This window comes from Epinephelus lanceolatus, chromosome 6, assembly GCF_041903045.1.
Source record: "Epinephelus lanceolatus isolate andai-2023 chromosome 6, ASM4190304v1, whole genome shotgun sequence".
Lineage (NCBI taxonomy): Eukaryota > Metazoa > Chordata > Actinopteri > Perciformes > Serranidae > Epinephelus > Epinephelus lanceolatus.
In genome coordinates this window covers 3,169,271-3,187,894 of record NC_135739.1, presented here as the reverse complement: position 1 = coordinate 3,187,894, position 18,624 = coordinate 3,169,271, and the positions used below count along the sequence as shown (strand labels likewise).

Here is an 18,624-nt window from a genome sequence, read left to right as displayed (position 1 = left end):
TAAAAATTTGCATGGCCGATTAAATACTGTCACCAGGTCTGTCAGCTGGTTGTTATTCTGGTCAGCTGACATAGCATGTTAAGCAGGCACACTTAAACCTAGTTTAGTTAGATCTGTGTACCCTGTTTGTGAAATTCCACTAGTTCTAAATCGGTGTTGTAGCAGCAGCCTGCACCGTGGGGTGTGATTAGGCTTTTTTTAGATACACTTCGCTCTCTCTCTCTCACCCTCTTTCTTCCCTTCTCCCTCGATCCCTACAGCTCTCTGGGTTGATAATTAGAGCTCAGGCTGTACAGACAGGCTGTGCAGGCCCCGCTTCTGTCTTCTCTCCTGGCACATCCCCCTGTGACACATACACACTTGGTATGTACAACTCTCACAGACCTAGATAGCGCCTACCTCCGATAGCCCTGCCTAAAGCTCGAAGCAGCAATCTAACTGAATTATGCTATAAATACTACTCCTACCAGGAGCCAATACAAGGACGGGATCCTGATAATAGTATCTGGTTATCAAATGAACCAAAGAGAGGCTACAGTGCCAAGCTTGTGAGTAGTGGCATGTGGCAGTGCCCCAGAGCAGCAGGCTGTCACGTGTGGGCACAGCACCGGCCTACAGTTTGTGAGTATGTCTATGTCTGTGTGTGTGATGGCTTCAGCCTGATTTGTGGCCCAAATGGGAGCGGGCAGGCAGCCCAGCCCAAGTTCAACTCTGCTGCTGAGAACTAGTCAACCTGAGTGTGGTGACAGATGAGTGTGGCAAAAAAAAGGGAAAGGAGGGAGGGAGAGAGAGGAAGCGGAGGAAGTGCAGAGCTGGCAGCAGCACTGATGTCTGTGGTCATTCCCTGCACGGACTATTAACAAGGAAAGGGCAGGCTAACAATACAGGGCAACAGAGCAGTCAGTCAGTGCAGTAATGTTTAGAGGAAACTGATACGATCTCTATGTCTTCCTCTATGAGTCTCTGAGGACTGGCACAAGTCTCTCGCGGAGACCGAGCAAACACCATTTCAGGGTGGAAGTGACACCGTATTCCAGATAGACGGACAAAACCGCCATGACGTTATGGATGAGACAAGAGACTGTGTCAATGTGTGTAATCAAGAGATAAATGTGAACAGAGCCCAAACTCCTGCACAGTGGGGCAGGCGTAAAACCTGCATGGCATACTGATTCGTCAATGTGTTTCCGGTCCAACTATGCAACAGATGAGCGATGCCGTGATTATCCAGTTAGACTGTTTAATTACATATGCGGTCATCAGCATTAGGAAAATCCCTGATAGCTGTTCCTTAGGCCAAGTCCACACGGTCACAGGTGTTTTTGAAAATGTGGGTTTTCCCTCCTTTTTTCTCAAAAAATAAAAAAAAATAAATAAATAAAAAATAAAAAAAAAATCCATCCACACACACACACACACACAATATTTGTCCTAATGACATTGCAAAAACACAATTAAGCACTGTTAGGAGCATGCCAAACAAACAGGAGGTAACAGTGGAAAAGTAACTGTACATTTATGTGTAGACGTAAAAAATCCTGTTAGCAAGGTTAAACCTAGTTCACATTAAACGATTTTCACCCTGATTTTACGTCGCAGAGACTATCGTAATCTTTTGAGCGTTCATACCTGGCGACGTGTGTTTCTGTCAGGAGTCTCGCCAACTGCGTTACGACCTGTGTGTGCACACCACAAGACTTCTCCACTGAGCCCTCGCCAAAAGAGCCCCAGATAACGTGGTGACGTCACCAAACTACGTTTTTTAACTTGGAGACGACACATCGTAAAGGCATGGATATTCTTCCCAGTGTTGAATCAGATCTGCCTCCAGGGCCTGGGTCCAAACACAACGCGCTCCCCGTGATCCTGTGGACACTGCCATTGTTGTTGTTGCTTGCCGGCTTGTCAGTGTTGCCAGATCTTGGGAGAGAAACAAGCAACCAGGGCTATGGAAACAAGCCCAAAAGAAGCGACGGATATATATAGAGAAAGGCGACGTTTAGAGAGCAAGCCCAAATAAGCAACTCCACTTTAGAAACAAGCCCAAAGTCGCGACTAATAAGCAGACCTGGCAGCCCTGCGGCTTGTCCTCCTCACATTTCCTCCGTCCTCCTGCGTGCTGACGTGGGACGTATCCCACCTCTCATTGGCTGATGCTCTTTGTCAGTCGTGTCAGACTTCTCCAGTTTTCTAGCATGCCAGATATCCAATCCCAGTCACAGACGAGGGGGCGACTTGCTCGTAGGCTTGTTCACACATGAGGACTCGTCGTGGCAGACTATCTGCCGACTCAACTCCGACCCAAGGTGGCTCTCAAGATCCTCTGCGACGTCAAAATCGTGGTGAAAATCATGTAATGTGAACTAGGTTTTAGAACTAACACTATCTTAACAAAGTCTGCCATTGCACAAAATGTTGCCTCATTTGTGAAACCTCACAAAAGGAGATAAAGGCGCACACTCAGACATCACAAAACAAAAACTGTTTTCCCCGTCTACATGTCAGTTTCTGAAAATCTTCACCATGGACTGTGTTTTAAAAAAAGGTTCACTTTCTATGACCTAAAACACAGTTTGCTTGAGGATGAAAGGCGTCGCTTTGGTGCAACTTGCCACCTTCTTTGTAAAGGGAAGTACACGACGACCCGCTGAGACACCCAACTGTGCAGCACTGTGCAGTTTTTAGGCTGCTGCAGGGTCGGACAATATGACAACATGCCGTCTACCAACAGCTGATAGGATGTCAAACAGTAGAGATTCTGCTTTGCTTTGTACTGAGGTAGTTTTCCTTTTAATATTCCACATTACAGTGTGATGAAGCCCGTCAACTTGCATTTATGTCATTGGTTTGGCCAAAAATACTTTCCATCTGGTTATTTATCTTTAAAATGCTTTTCAAGTCAATCTCCAGATAATTTATTGCATCATGATTTATATTGTTATTGCCATATTTAAACATATGACAAGCTTTAAACTTAAATGGGCTACTTTTACTTTCATCAAATCACACGTTCAGTGTTTATCCTAAGGTGACTCCTGACTGCCTCACTAAAAAACCATTTTTCCCACAGGCAGGACAAATACTGTGCGCTTCCTCATCTCTCAGGTTAAAGTCCGTACTCCACTGCATTAGTTTGTTTTGTCCTAACTTACAGTCATAAAGATGCATCCGTCAGAGCACAGAGGCTCTGTCAACAGCTGGTAGCAAGTATGGCGTTATTGTATTATAATAATTCGGTCAGGTCCTGTGTTATATATCTGGTAATGCCACGTCCAGAGCATGATACTGTTGCTCAACACAACAATTTAAACGAACAAAGGTCACGTAAGTTGCCACAAACTGGCACGTGCAGTGCCAGAGTATATTGGTTACACACCTATTGCCAACATTATAAATCAGCAGACTGGATGACTGGACGAAGAATTTATTGCACCTTTTATTGAAACATCTCGGCTATCTCCGGCCAGGATTCTTTACCTTAAGTAACCACACTAAATGTCTCAGTCCAGCGCAGGATGATAACACATGACACACTGCTTTGAGTCAGCACTGTAAATTTATTATCTGAAGTTTTGCTCACAGCAGATTAGTAGCAGAGGTTTCTCAATCTGAGGCAGCCTGGAGTGAAAAACATCAACAACACAAAACTACAAAAGCAACAAGGAAGCGGTACCACAGAGTAAGTGATGCATGCTGGTAATGCAAGGGCAATACTTCCTGTAGCTGCTTTCTACAATAAAAGCTGTGGGGCTGTTATGGTGGTAGCCACATGAAACGCTGGGTGACAGTGAGTGGAACTGGGTTGGTGTAGGTTTTAACAGAAGGTGGATGCTGGCATACGAATTTACATTTGACACTTTTTGTTCATTTCTCTGTTGGTGAATTATACCGTCTGTGATTAAAGAGCTGTAGATACTTGGAGCAGTTTGAACGGACATTAAACATCCCACACAGCTGCTGCTGCTAGGATTGCAAGAATTTAATGCAGCTCAATTTTGAATCAAACTATGACGATGACATATCCTAAGATTTCCACATCGACTATTTGAGCCCCCCAAAACAAGCTAAAGAAGTTGTGAGGGTTTGTGAGTCACACTTTGATATGTATACAAAATTAAACTGTTTCCCTATTAGTTTCTCATTGTGTTTATGTCCAAGACAAAATGTGTGTATACATGTGTCCTTCGTCTCTATCAGGACATCATCCTGAACACTTCATCTTCGCTCTCTTTGAGCTACTGTAAAGGCAATAAAGTGGTGCAGGAATGAGCCCTAAAACCCGAAAATGAGTTAGGATTTTAGCACTTCTGGTTCCCTCGTCTCAGCGTCAATGTTTTTTAATTTTTGTGAGTTTTTGTTGTACGCCTGAAGTAAGGTCTGTGGTCAACACGAGCTTAGGAAATTCAGGTTCTGCTTTTACAATATAAAATATGTCAGTAAATACCTCAGTCCTGAATTTTGAAGCCTTTAAGCATCTTAAAAAGTGGCCAAATGACACAACATTAGCCTTTTCCCTCTGGTGACTGCATTTACGCTTTAATAATCGTAAAAGTGGCGCTCATTTTGTGAAGATTATCTTGCTAAACAAAATGTGTAAGCATCATAAACTTTTGTTAGCCACAGAGATTCTTTTCTGTAATAATTCAAAATTCAATGAAAAAAATCCCATTGGCTTTTTGTCAAGGGAACCAGGGCGACACGAACTTCCTTCCGGGCTGGCCTAGAAAATAAATGATATCCTTGCAGCACTCCATAGGACTTGAGCAAACAGATGGTGTTTGAGCACAACATTCTTATCTCCATCTTTGTCTGCCACTCAAAGTATAGCTCTTTCACCTTCACACTGATGATGACACCACAAAGACAGATGGGGAGCATTTCTCAGGACTGAGTTCCAGGTGGTCCCTGGGGGCTTTTGAGTGAGACACAGACTTAAGAGACACGGCGTGCTGCAACCTGACAAACCATACAATTATGCAAGAGCAAACACACACTCACAAACACCTACAGTCCTGGAACAACAATACCTCCTTTCTCAAAAGAAAAAACATACACCCAGGCACAGGAAACTGACAATAGTAGAGACTAAAGCTCCGGGTGTTAAAGCCTGTTCCTGTCAGCCAAAAGGTCGTACAGTCTTACTGTTTCTCCAACAAAAACTCTTCTTTGATCCCAGCTGCATACATGCTGTAGCCATACTGTGGGAGGATTGCTTGCTCACTGGTCCGTCCAAGGTCGTCCTTGCAGCCAAAATCAGACTGAGATACAGTATTTCAGTTTGTTTTATGAGGTAGAATGTGATTAGAGAACATCAGGGAGCAGCTCTACTGACAAAATCAGAGGGAGTGCTTCTCATCCTGCTGTATCGTACTATCTGTCCATTTTAAGTACAATCTCTCAAGTCATTCACCCCCGAGATAAAACAGCAAAATCTACTGTCTCTATGACAATGAGCTCATCCTCCTCCAATATGTTATTCTATCCTCTTTTAAGCTGGCCGACTCTGCTCAGATACTCGACCCAAAAGAGCAGAGCACCAGCCAACACCGAGGCGCAGACTCTGCGGTGTCTTTAAAAGTAAACACGCCGCAGGCAAGCTGTTGTTAGTCTTATATGTGTATGAATATTCAGTCTACACAGCCAAGGTTTCAGTACGACAGAGAGGGGAAAACAGCCGAGAATATTGTCCTGTGTTGCTGATACTGCTGAGTTAAACTTTTGAGTATTTAACTGGAAGATTAGTTTCAATTCAGAACTCAAGTCACTTTGAACCAGCTTAACTGAGCAAGACTGAGATAACAGGCCTCCCATACTGCTTAGCACATGCTCACACACACATAGTGCTACACGCATGACTTCCCCTAACACGGCATTGCCCTGTCTCCAGGGCCTAATAAAATGACCAATTACAACTTAAAACACAATAGGAGTGCAGCCAAGAGGGAAAAGCAGGAGGAGGATTGAGTAAAAGAAGGAAAAGGCGGCAGAATAAGTGTGACAACTCTTCCAACATTTGTGCTCAGAAAGGAGAAGCACAACTACACCCAAACTGCCACCCAAAGCTGGTCAGAGGGACATGAACTACACCCATACAAATGCACACAGTTGTTTGCCATGAGAGTTCACTAGGTCAGAGGTCAAATGGGGGAATAAAACACGGCACACACAGAGGTCGAGGGAAAATACAAGAGGGATAAACTGGAAGAAAAAGCAGACATGGTTATTAAATCCTTTGAGAAAATAAAGCTGGATCCATCTAACTTCAAGGCAGAGAAAGAAACAGAGAGGCAGAAAAAGCAACAAAAAGAGGAGCCAGAAGGAGAAACAACAAAATGTGATGAAAACAGAGAGACAGATTTTGCCTAATCTGGCCATGGCTGTCTCTTTTACTAATATGGTGAGTACTTACTATTCCCATCTGATAGCAGCTATGAAAGATTGATTCTTTCATCTTTCTCACAAGGCAGAACAATGTTACACTGTGTGCTGCTTCCAGTGTGTGTGTGTGTGTGTGTGTGTGTGTGTGTGTGTGTGTGTGTGTGTTTGAGAGAGAAGGAGGGGGGGGGTGAGCCTGCATCAAATGGAAGAGGCGCAACAGCTGAGACTGGAGAAACAGCTGTATCTCTTCAACGCCTGCACTGCTCCCCTCCCCCTCTCCCATATCCCCCTTCTCTCCCTGAATGAGCCCCTCACACCCCTTTTCTGACCCTCCTCTCCCACAGAGCAGCATGGCCACGGGCTACACTCTGTCTGTGCGCGCACACACACGGACACACTAATTACAATATGAGCCTGGGTTACAGAGACACTACTGGTTCAGGCCTCTGTTCTCCTCTCAGAGGACAAGTACAGACAGGATGCACGTGCTGCTAAACATTCATCTATTGACTAAAAATAGGAAAGACATTGTTTCCAGCGGCAATGTCGCCCTCCCTCTTCTCTTCCCTTTCTCCAAACCCTCCCAGCTTTGTCACATTCTAACGATGAGACAAAAGGAAATCAAATAAAAATTCAGGTTATCCTTTCACGTACAAAGCAGAATCAAAGTTAGGGCTGTCCATCAAGTCTTTATAGGTGGTTGTCACTTTGTCAGTTGCCAGAAGAGTTGGGCAATATGGCCAAAATCTATCACAGTTAAGCCTAGTTCACACTACACGATTTTCAGCCTGATTTTACGTTGCAGAGACTGTCGTAATCTTTTGAGCGTTCATACCTGGCGACGTGTGTTTCTGTCAGCGGAAGTCTCGCCAACTGCGTTACGACCTGTGTGTGCACACCACAAGATTTCTCCACCGAGCCCTCGCCGACAGAGCCCCAGATAACGCGGTGACGTCACCAAACTACGTTTTTTAACTTGGAGACGACACATCGTAAAGGCATGGATATTCTTCGCAGTGTTGAATCAGATCTGCCTCCAGGGCCTGGGTCCAAACACAACGCGCTCCCCGTGATCCTGTGGACGCCGCCTTTGTTGTTGTTGCTTGCCAGCTTGTCAGTGTTGCCAGATCTTGGGAGAGAAACAAGCAACCAGGGCTATGGAAACAAGCCCAAAAGAAGCGACGGATATATAGAGAGGAAGGCAACGTTTAGAGAGCAAGCCCAAATAAGCAACTCCACTTTAGAAACAAGCCAAAAAATGCAACCCACGACTACCAATATTTGAGAGACTTGAGAGACTTTACAAAACAAAAAGCCCAAAGTCGCGGCTAATAAGCGGACCTGGCAACCCTGCGGCTTGTCCTCCTCACATTTCTTCCGTCCTCCTGCGTGCTGACGTGGGACGTATCCCGCCTCTCATTGGCTGATGCTCTTTGTCAGTCGTGTCAGCCTTCTCCAGTTTTCTAGCACTCCAGATATCCAGTCCCAGTCGCAGACGAGGGGGCGACTTGCTCATAGGTTTGTTCACACATGAGGACTCGTCGTGGCAGACTATCTGACAACTCAACTCCGACCCAAGGTGGTTCTCAAGATCCTCTGCGACGTCAAAATCGCGGTGAAAATCGTGTAATGTGAACTAGGCTTTAATGTCATTTTATATCATTGCAGCGGTATATATCACCAGGCAGTAATTGTTCTGAAATTCAGTTAAGAAGTGGTTTAAAATGACGATGGTGTACTTCATCACATTTGGCTATTTTCTTCCATACACACAAGAGAACAACTGCCTCACAATCGACAACACATGAGCTAAAAAAAAAACAACAACCTCAAAATAATAACTCAAAATTGAATCCTTAATGTGCCTGAGGATAATTTCAAGTGTTACAGGTTTCTGTATTAACAACCTCACTCTGCTCCTCCATGACTGCCTACATCAGGTCACCTTACGAGGCACGTCAGTATGGATCTCACTGTTTTTCTCGGCAAGTCCCGCCCTACTGTAGAGTGATTAGCCCCTTTTACACTGCCAGATTATCGGTGAATGTTGGGCCGTTTTGCCGGGAAGCTGCGAGCGTTTAGACACACAGAGCCACACAGTACTCGTCACGTCAATGCACCAAGGTCAGAGGTGACTATGGTTACCCTGCATTCTGTGGTGTCAGAATAATCGGGGAAAAAAATCGCTCCTGGCTGCGAAAATTCACATGAACGCCTCCTCAAGTCAGAACTCAACAGCGTGGAGAAGAAACTCTGTACACAAGTTGACATTTTTACGTCATATATGCAAAAACATGGCAGACGAAATTAAATGTTCAAAGGAAGTAAACTTTTCATCAATTCACATAATGCATGTCAATTTTGTGCTCACATGTACTTTGTAACATGGTATTAGGCTGTAACCATTAGTTGCTGTCCACATAAAGTCAGCTAGATTAATTAGAAAAATTATTTCTTAGCATAAATCAGGTAAAGCAATATTTTAGTAGCTTCAGGGGATGTACGAGTGCAGCAACAAATCTGGGGCCGAATCACTTTGTAATACAAAGCTTCAAACTGTTGTCAACATGTTATTATACGCTCTGAGCAATAAATTACAACACATCTTGAAAAAAACAAAATCCAAGGCAATTCTTCTCTGGTGCAAAAGTTAAAAGGCCTTTATTAAATGGCTAGTTCATGATGAACATTAAAATCACCAACATGTTTCGGCCATGCTCACTGGCCTTCATCAGGGCATATAGCTGCAGGGTTCACAGGTGGCCTAAATGAGGCCCTACTCAGACATGGGTGGAGCCAATCAGCACTCCATTTGCCAGACTGCAGGCATATAAGCAAAACTCCCTTTACACAATGCACTCATAACTAGAAACCTGCATCATAGGGCCAGTAGGCAAACATTGAGAATATAACAGATATAATTAGAAAAAATCACAATAAACCATCAATAGGTCAAATTCTATAAGGAGAACAAGAAACTATATATACATAAACTGTATTCAGAAGCAGAAATAACATATGAAAATTAATAGAATATATACATAAAACACACAAAAAAAAAAAGAAAAAAGACACTAAATATATGCAAACAGATATACGAAGTAGGGCACCTTTACATAGGAAGTATTAATTTACAAAAATGGAGTGAGGTCAAGGTCCTCATTAATTCCTGGATATACAGTAGCTTTCAGTTTGAAAATCCATTCCGCCTCTTTTTGATTGAGACGTTTCTGTCTATCCCCTCTTCTATCTGCCTCAGATAGTTATGATGCAGGTTTCTAGTTATGAGTGCATTGTGTAAAGGGAGTTTTGCTTATATGCTTGCAGTCTGGCAAATGGAGTGCTGATTGGCTCCACCCATGTCTGAGTAGGGCCTCATTTAGGCCACCCGTGAACCCTGCAGCTATATGCCCTGATGAAGGCCAGTGAGCATGGCCGAAACATGTTGGTGATTTTAATGTTCATCATGAACTAGCCATTTAATAAAGGCCTTTTAACTTTTGCACCAGAGAAGAGTCGCCTTGGATTTTGTTTTTTTCAAGATGTTCTACACTTCCTGACCAAAGAGCACCTTCCTGGATACCATGATACTGCAACCCACATGAGCACTTCATCTGCTGTTGTCTTCAAATTACAACACATCTTTGCAGCATCCATGTTGCTTCCACAATCTGACTACCAGCTCATGAACACACAAAGTCAGAGGAATGACTTCCCGACTTGGGGAAATAGGACCCTCCTAGGAGCATGTGAATGCAGCATTAGGGCAAAGAGGTCACGGTTAGGGCAAAAACTTGCAAAGAAAAGCAGTGGATCCATATTAACACTTGCAAGGCAGCTGGATTGTTTAGATCATGCAAGATCACACAAGAATCCAGCCCTAATTTGCTACATAGCAGGCCCATAATTGCTTCCGCAGTAAAAATGGTATTGCAAAATCTCTACTCTTCTTCTATCACCACACCATCATATTGCCCAACCTTATTTGCTAGTCTCCAACACGCACTGAGCTTGCTTAATGCAGTAATAACAGTCACATCTGTTAATGAGTTTCTTTCTTGTGTCTACAGAATGGACACGTACAAAATCTAAACAGAAATGCTGCAAATTCAACATGAATACTGCAAATACCCTTCACCCTGACAGTAAGCACTACAACAAACTAGGAGCAGACACAAACTCTACCTGTTACATGTGGTGGGAGGAAACATATTAATTCATTAAAGTTGTATAAATGCCATATAATGTGGGAAGGTGTAACTGAATAGCTTTAATTCTTGGAGTGCTGCATCTTCTTCACATAGTAACAGTAGAAGGAAATGCACACCAGTTTTTACTTTCTTTGCCAAATGTTCTGGAATTGTACAACACTTGGATGTAAACATACTGTCTTCCTGTTAGTGTCACATCTGAATTGTGTTCAGTACAATCTGTGCTTCTCCTCTAACTGCCTTGTCTGGAACAAGCACGAGAGCATCAGTGTGTTTCATTTGACTCTCAGGTCAGATGACATGTGTTCAATACAAAAAAATGGTGTGAATGAAATGAATTAACACCCAGTTTGACAGTTGGTGATGTAAAGTGTGTAACTGCAGGCATGTGAGCGCAAGTCTCTGTCTGCATGTCAAGACCCGACCTGTGGGAAACCTGACAAAGGAGACAGGAAACAGGTTGTCTCAGTCGCACAAATCTAAATGGATTATCTGAGATGACACAGAAAAACACATCTTCTCAAGACATGAATCATCACTGTTCATTCATCAAAGAAGAGCTGGATAGGAAAAAGGAGAGAGAAGAGCAGAACAGGTGCGGAGGATGAGGTTTTTTATTTATACACCACTTTCCAAAGGCCAAAACGCCTGCAGTGTACCTGAGACAGGCCCGTCTGGTGGCAGGGAAACAGTGCAAACGAATATGTTGGAGAGCAAATGGAGGAAAGAGGCAAAGAGCGGAGAGAAGGAACAAGAGGTGGAATCATGTTTGTCTGTATCTGATCTATTGTCTTTGGCAGGGTTCAGGACCAAGTTCACAAGTTTCCATGACATAGCCAAGGCTCAGCTCTCAGTTGGGCTCCCAAGCCAAAACACTCAGGGTTTAGACAGATACATGGGGCTGTGTTGTGAGATCACAAAGCCTTGTCTCTGATACATGGTGGATCAGGACAATATGCAGGGGAAGTGGAAGGGTGCGGCATCTTTCTGTTTATATACAATTGGGACAGAAGGGGAGGTCATGGCCTGGTCCTCATTCTGTATCTATAGTAGAACAAAACACAACAATAGCCCCCACATCCATTTTACTCAAAACACCTGTGCACACACACATCGGTCCAACTTACGCTTCAGGCATAATTTAAATGCTGTTGAATGTGAGTATTCACACTCGGCTAGAGGACTACGTTCATAAGTCATGGTGGGATGGATGATGACATCAATAGGCTTTTCTTCCCAATCTAAACCCACTTAAGCATCTTTGTCCACCCCAGCACTTAAATCCAGGTTAACGATTTTAATGCTCATAACATGTATCCAAATTTCCAAATAATAAAATCTCTTATCTTGCCACATTCTTTTAAGATGACCGCTGCCTTGCGTTGTACTCCACATTTGGCTTCAAATGACACTTCCTCTGTTAAGAATATTCTAGATATGCAGAGTCACATGACACATGACGCGGCCGACCAGCCTGAAAAGTGTCTGGTGGAATGAGACCCTCATAGCTGACATTCTGCATGCCTTAAAGGCTGGCCGTGTCCCTAAACCCACCTTTGACCCCAAACACCTACAACCTGACACACCTACCCTGGTTTACACCAATCAGCTGGGTGAGCTGAGCCAATATTGACCTTGAAAAAGCACATGCACATCATGCACACAGACTTAAAGACATGCAAGACGACCATCCAGGCAGTAGACAAGCATAGATTTCATTAAAGCCAGTTAGCTGACACATTACCACTTTGTCTTGAACCAGCATAACAAACAGCCAAACAACAACCTGCTCTGTACACTGCCATCCTTCCACTATGATAGGATCCTGTTTACAGTCCGAGGGAGTGTGCAGTACATTCAGGAATAACATTTTACGACAGGCAGGGAGTCAGGTTTGTACATAACATTTCAGCAGGACCCTCTGTGGTTGTCAGTTCTGATTTATCCCAGAGTTTACCCTAATTTTGACACCCAGAAATGCTCTATGTCAAGCACTGGCCCGGTCCTACCTGACAGATCATAACTGACAGAGCCTAACAACATGACAATAAGGAAAAGCTTTACACCAACATATCGAAACTAGCTGCAATTACATAACACGCACAGTCACATGAGCTTGACCAAAAACCAGGCAGGGAAGCCCCGGGGTTTCCTCAAATTTTCTGACTTGTCAGCCTGATGCTGAAGTCCAACCTGGTAAGAGTAACTCTACACAAAGGCACGTAAGGGGAGAGGAAAAGGTCCTGAATTATTACCAATACCAAAACGGCTTACACAAACTAACTTTGTGATCTCATTACAATGTTGAGTAAATATTCTGGTTTCACTACCTTCCTCTATTCATGGAATTTTATGACATTTAAATCACAAGGCAGTGAAAGTACCCAGGGTTTCATCAAAGGCTGACAAGGCCGGACACCAATTCTGAAAACTACATTTATTCTGCATTGTGGTTGGCATTTGCAGGTTAAGAGCAATTATGACAGATGATGAGGTCAGAAGAGATCTGCCTCTTGATTCAAAAGATCACTTATGGCTCAGCACAATGCATTACAACCATGATAACAAGTAGAGCATGTCATCAAACCTAAATCTATTTGAGTATTTAGGTCAGATTATTACTGAATAAAGTACAACATTCAGTGAAGATGCATGTATGCTTTGTGCATGTTATGATAACATAAAACTTGGGATTTTAAAAGAAGCATCGTTTCAGAATTGGTACTGAAAGTCAGATCCTGTATCAGCACCAGTGATCTCAAATGAGACATATTTACAAAAGTCAAAAGGAGGTGGGGGAAGCAGAAAGCAGAGGTTTGTGGGTTGGTGAATGTAGCGTACGTCACAGCATTGTGAGAAATGCTGCCTAATAATTACGCAGAATGAATTTTAGGCCGACAACACAGGACTAAAATAGCACCAGACTCACTCAAAACATGACAGCAACATGAAAGAGAAACTGAGAGTGAAGTAACACAAAGGAGAAGCTAGGAACTAGAGAGGAGAGACGGGTATGGGAGACAAAGTTACGCAGTGGTAGTCCACTCGCTGTGCGTAGCCCTTCATGTGTGAGCCACTCCCATCAGTGGATAAATTCAGGCTAAAATGTTCTCAAAGCTCTAGGCCTCCTGTCGCCACTCTGCCTATTGTGGCGTGCATCTAACAGGGTGTGTGTAAGAGATTCAGCCATCAGTCACGAGTGACCCTCTGTGTGCAGTCTCTGTTTCAACACTGTCTGTGTCCAGCTGCTCTCTGTGCCTCTACTTCTCCTAAACAAGAGCTGTGATTACAACACAGCAGGAACCACATGGCAAATAAACTCATAACAATATGAAGAGGCAGTTTTGCACTACTTCCTCAAATGCTGTGTGCAACAAAAAAAAGTCACATTGCTCAATCTACGCGGTGAAACGTAGTGCCTGCCTCTGAGATTTCTGTAGTGAAAGCCAGAACGTGCATTATCCCCGTCTTTTATCTGCCTTCTCACACATATGAACACAGTCAGCCAGTCAGGTGCTAGCCAAGCTCACATCTACAACACCCACTTCACCCAAATGCCAGCAACATTAGAAACACCTCATACGTAAAAGGTCTTTATCAAGCACTCAATCGGACACAATATCATTATCAGTGTTCCAAAACAACTTGTCAAGCACAGAGACCTTTAATATTTCTCCCAATAGCAACAGAGAAGTCAGCAGCTTTGTGAAAACCAGATCAGAAAATGAACACAGATAACTAGCTTCGTATTCACGCTTGTAGTGACAGAGCCAAGGCTGGGAAGGCATCAGAGGAAGAGTGTGACGACATGTGACTTCGCAGTTCCATCTGTGCTGAATGGATGTGCCAGACACACGCATAAAGTTACCCTGGCAACTGAGCAACAGCACTGGTTGGAGGTCACACAGAGAGAAAGCTTGATGCAGACCAAAACGCCTCTAGAATATGTATAGCTCTCAGAAGGAGGCTCAAGATGACTGCTTATACACTCAAAAGGGAAGTCAAACATGAGCTGCCCTCTATATGTTGCTACACACAGACACGGCCATAATGCATCGAGGAGCATTTCACATAAACTGTGTGCTGAACATGATGCAATGCAGAGCAGAGAAATACAACCTGAGAAAGACCAGGGGTTGAACTTGATGACGCAAAAGCCCTTCAGTGTTTTATCCCTTTCTCTTGTAAACACACGGCTCTGATTCTGAAAGGGGAGTTTCATTTCACACACACAGATGTAATCTCTAACTAATCACATTTGCAGGCCTTGGACAGAGCAGCCATACCACAGTGCTGAACAGATGGGCCCACGTACACGAGGCATCTCTGGGATTAGCTTCGCCCGGAAGGTGGAGGTGGAATGTAAAGTTACCGAGGGACGCTTTCTAAAAAGTAGCTGGTGCTCAAATGACACTGAGGGGAGACTTATCCGAACAGGTATAATGATTCAGAAATGGAAAACTGGAATTGCATCTCTGAGGGTATGTCCTCCGAATGATTTTCTTCCACCGGTTGGAACATGACCAAATGTTTCAGTTAAGGAGTGCTTGCTTGCGTCCCTTCAAAGACAAACGCATTTAGCCATAAATAATTATGTGTTATACTCAACGTGATGTGACTGAAAATAAGAACAGCACTCTGTGAGCAAGTGTGCTTCAGCATATCCTCCGGGCACTCACACTGTTTCTGTTGGCAAGAAACAGATATGCAATGTGACGTTTTTTGTTTACAGTCAGGAAGAGAGAGACGAAGAACAGGATAAACCCCAAAAACACACAATGATAATTCAATGCAGCACTTGTAAATAGGCATACAGATGGGACTCGTGTTGCTTAAGACCAACGGTACAAATCTCCGCACTGAGAATACTGAATCAACCATATTTTATTGGATTAAAACCTAAGCCCTGGAACTAAGGCTGCTAAAATAAACGGTCCAGGTGTACCTTTTGCACCCACTGTCCTGCAGGTGAAACTTTCACTGGTGATCTGTAACAATTTGCAGCTCTCTCCCGGGTTCGGCCTGAATTGGATGAAGTAAAAACCAAAAGGAATTCCAAACAGATTCCTTCTCTAACATATGGAGGGACTGAGGATCTCCCAACATTTGGAAATAATTAGGTTTCATCTCCTCTTTAGGTCTGAACTTTAGCTTTATCTCACCTCTCAATCACACAATGCTTTCAGAACAAGCTCAACTGCAGCTATCGACTCTATCTAGATAAATTATGCATCTATTTAACTGTTAAAGAAGACTGCTAAGGCCAAATAAGACCGTTTCAGTCTTTACTGCATAACATGACACCATCACCACTGTAAAGGCATGCCAGTCATGAGTCTGAACCAGTGACCCCTGGGTCATATGTTAAGTGTTGAGAACAGCAGCTCCACACAACCACACTAAATATCAATATGGAACATTCCTTAGTTAAAATGGGGAGCGCGCGAAGCAACGTCACGCAAGACACTGACAAAGAGTGTGTTAGATAGGAGGCTGGAGCAGAGGGAGGCTTTGTTTAAGAAAAGAAGGGCGGTCTAATAGTGAAAAAGGCGTGAATTCAGCTCAAACTAATTCTGCTTGACAGCTAATAGAGCTGGCCCACTCAAGTGTGTGTGCTCCCAGAGCACCAACATATCTGCAGTTATTCCTGACCTCACACACTGAAGGAACAGAAACAGATAACATGGAGTTCGGTTGGACGGCTCGCAAAGTTTTAGCAATGTAGACTGTGACGGCACACTGGCCTCTGTTATCAGACCACCACTGCCTCAGATTGAGTTGACATTAAATGGTAAACATATGATACGACATCTAAGATACAGCCCTAACAACTGATAAATGTTGAGTCTGCACATTTGGAATTGATTACTATCACTTCTTTAATGTAGGGCTGTGCATTTAATCAATATTAAATCAATACTGTGATATGAGAATAGACATAATCTTCTATTTTGGATATAGTATTCTAAGTGTTGTCTTTTCCTGGTTGTAAAGGCTGCATTACAGAAAAGTGATGTAACTCTATCAACTTACCAGACTTTTATAGCTGTTATTATTTGCCTTTACTTGAGATGTACCGATACCACTTCTTCCTTCCAGATACCGATTCCGATCCCTGAACCTTAGGTATCTGCCAATAGCGAGTATCGATCCAATACCAGCGCGTAAAATAAAAATGGATGGGTTATGAATTGTCCTAAAACTCTATGTAAAATATTAAGGAATAAATACATAATAGTAGAATGAATGCCATAAAACTTTTTTTTATTATTATTATCCAGTGTTGACACAGATCAAGACACAGGTTAAAGTGCAGCCACACAATTTAAGGCTACAGTAGAATGCTTTTTAAACTCCGCTCCGTTTCGTTTGCCTGTAGCGTGCATATGTGTAATGACGTGAGGCATTACGTGGTATTGGACTGGTCATAGGCTGTACTCGCCGATACCACATTTTAGGCAGTATCAGAGGCATTTCCAATACTGGTATTGGTACAACTCTAGCCTTTACCCACTTTGTAAGAACAATGTTGTGATTTCTTACTCCTCTACATCGCCTGGCCCTGATTTACAGATCCAGTGTGATGGATTGAGTGTTGAGCAGTTAGGCTGCAGGACTGAAACTTCTCCTGTTTGCTAAGGATGTAGAACTACGGTGGCCAATGCATAAAAGCAAAAAAACACAAATGGCCCTGTCAAAAGCCAGAGCCTTATTCCCGCTCTGGGCTACTGTAGCAACAACATGGCAAGCACCATGTATATAAACAGTTCATTTTAAGGTAACAGAAACACAATACTTGTTTTGAAGTGAAAATAAAACTAATGAAAACATAGTTACTGGATTTATATACAACTTCTGCCAATAGGTGCTCCTGAGTCCTCCACACTGGACCTTTAAATTGTTACTGATCAGCAAACTAATTACATTAAAGGAAGCGGACAGCAATCAGACACATGTAGAGCAGGTTGCTGATACAAGTGTGGGTGAGATGTGAGTGCATTATGTGAGGAAACACCTTCCAGCTGGACTTGGGAGGAACCTCCAGCTTTTCCTCATGGAAGTAATTTCATGAAGGTGGTCACCCCTTTCCCAGATTCAAAATACCCTCACGACTAATCTTTTGTGCTTATTCTGTAACCGAGACGTGCTATGGCTAGGACAAGACAGGCTAATGCTGTGCACAGTATTGTTCGTGGGTGAACCCACGCCACACCCAAAGCACTCCCCGGAGGGCAACTGTGCAGCAGGGGGTTCACCGCCAATGAGCTATCCAGAGCAGGACGCCTGCAGTGGGTTTGGCTGTCGGGCTAGCAGCACAAACGGGACATTTAGTCCCCAGTCTGGCTCCACAGAAGCTAACCGCGTAGCCACTACAGTCAACAAAGTAAAACTGAGAGAGAGGAATCATATAATGCGAACTCACTGACTCTCACCACTCTTTTCTCAGAGCTTTCCACATTAGCGTGCTGCAGTTCTTGCTAGCCTGATTCGTTAGCTGACTTAGCTTCGTGAGGGAGCGCATGATTTATTATTAGCATTATATCAAACTCCTCGGTGCTGCTGCTCGGCGTGGGGTGGGGAGACTGTGTCTTCACGTGGGCGGAGGAGAAGATAAAAAGCTGGTTGAAATAAACCTGAGCATCCAGCTACTGATAGTCTGCAATGCAATAAAACAGGACAAGTATTATCGTTTCCCTCGCATCTTCTTGTCCCCTCCTGTTGATGGATGCCGATCTACTTTGATAACGGAGCATCCTGCGTGTAAAAACAAACACATCCAAACCGTTCGTGGGGCTTAACGTTACGTTAGCTAGCTGCCTCGACGGCTGAGGAGGGATTTTCTACATGATGTCGCAAACGATCAGAAACTTTGACTCACGCTGGTCTTTAACTCACCGAAGTGAAGCCGTTATCTTCTTCCTTCCTTCGATATTCCAGCGGGTTCATCAGAAAGCAGCAGACAGCTAACAGTCTCGAGGCTAACGCTCAGGACACGACGATGCGCCTCGCAACAGCTGTGTTCTGTTTTGAATGA

At 43.6% G+C, this 18,624-nt stretch overlaps 1 protein-coding gene across 8 annotated transcripts in view; it reads right to left on the bottom strand.

The window, feature by feature from the left end:
• The window catches only part of ralgps2 (Ral GEF with PH domain and SH3 binding motif 2), a 104,766-nt gene extending 86,142 nt beyond the window's left edge, over positions 1-18,624 (bottom strand). For all 8 annotated transcript variants that reach the window (XM_078168458.1, XM_078168463.1, XM_078168461.1 and 5 more), the window contains exon 1: positions 18,486-18,624. The gene's annotated coding sequence lies outside the window, so the exon portion shown is untranslated. The remainder of the gene's footprint in view (positions 1-18,485) is intronic.